Consider the following 1,445-nt stretch of genomic DNA (forward strand, 5'->3'; position numbering starts at 1 on the left):
GACCCTTGATCAATGCCCTTAACCCTACAGCTGTTCAATTGTATAAATTATCATTTTAAGTCACTTTAGGTGAGGGCATCTGACAAATACCATACATTTTGTGATCCACACATACACAAAAACTAAATGTTGTGTATTTAAATATTAAGGATTCAGCAAATATATATTTGTGTACAAAACCTAGTGTTTTTTAAGGGGAAAATGTTTGAAAAAAACATTGGATTAAAATAATTTGAAAGCATATTCTTATTTTTAAGATCAACCTATCATTGGCTAATTTTTGGATATAATTTAAAAATATCCACAACCATTGTGTATGTATACAAAGAGAGGGTTCCAAAAAACCTGCGCATAAAATACAGGATAAAGAAGAGTGTACAGTTATATAGTTCATGATGGCAGTGAAAGTGATGAGTGTTCAGTGTGTGTGGCTCTTTGGCTTGTGTGTACACTACAAGCGTAATTAAAATTTGCTGACAGGCATGAGGATGCATATCGAGACAAAAAGAAAAGAACAAACATTACGCGCAAGCTACCAAACAGCTTCCGATCATTCCGCATTAGCCAACTTATACACTGGGATAATGAATAGTTTCAGGATCATCTTTATTTATCATTAGTTCACATTAGGGTATTTTTTGTACAGACAAATTAACTATGGAACCTAATTTGGAGATTAGATAAAGAACATAAATTATACGTTAAAATGGTATATTAAACAAACGTATATACAGACCAGACTGAAATACAATTTGTCTTCCTAGAACAATTAATAATGCTTATGAGAGAAGCTTTCAATTAGAACCCCTTCGGGTGGCTAAGTGCCCTTATCTAAAATAGTGAATATTGTATGTATTAGTTACCGAAATGTAATGTTCATGATGTTGATTGTTAATGATGATGGTGTTGCTCCCCCTCCTCACTTTGGTAGAACCTTTAAACATTCTACATCCACTTTCCTGCTAAAAGAATGTGGACATCTGACCATCTCACCCATATGTGCCTATTAAACCTTCCATTCCAGATTTATTCCCTTTTTTCTTTTTCCTGAACTCTTCTGGAAAGACTAGATTTTTGATGACTGTGGAATATTGTGTTTATTCTAATACAAGAGCAATAATAAGATCAGGTACTGATGTAGAGTGAAGATGTCTGGAAATGTCCCAGTTCATCCCAAAGGTGTTCATTGGCGTTGAGATCAGAGCTCTATGCAGGACACTTGAGGTCTTTCTACTTTAACCCTAACACATTACGTCTTCATAAATCTGCACAGGGACTTGAGATGCCGGAACACGTTTAGGCTTCTTAGTTCCAGTGAAGGAAAATTGTAATGCTGCATTAAACAATGAAAATTTTATATGGTCATGTGCATACAAATTTGTATCAGCTGTTTAGAAACATAGCTTATATGTATAATGTTTCTTCTTTAACATTAGAGTGTTCAC

This window comes from Silurus meridionalis, chromosome 7 (genome assembly GCF_014805685.1).
Source record: "Silurus meridionalis isolate SWU-2019-XX chromosome 7, ASM1480568v1, whole genome shotgun sequence".
Classification (NCBI taxonomy): Eukaryota; Metazoa; Chordata; class Actinopteri; order Siluriformes; family Siluridae; genus Silurus; species Silurus meridionalis.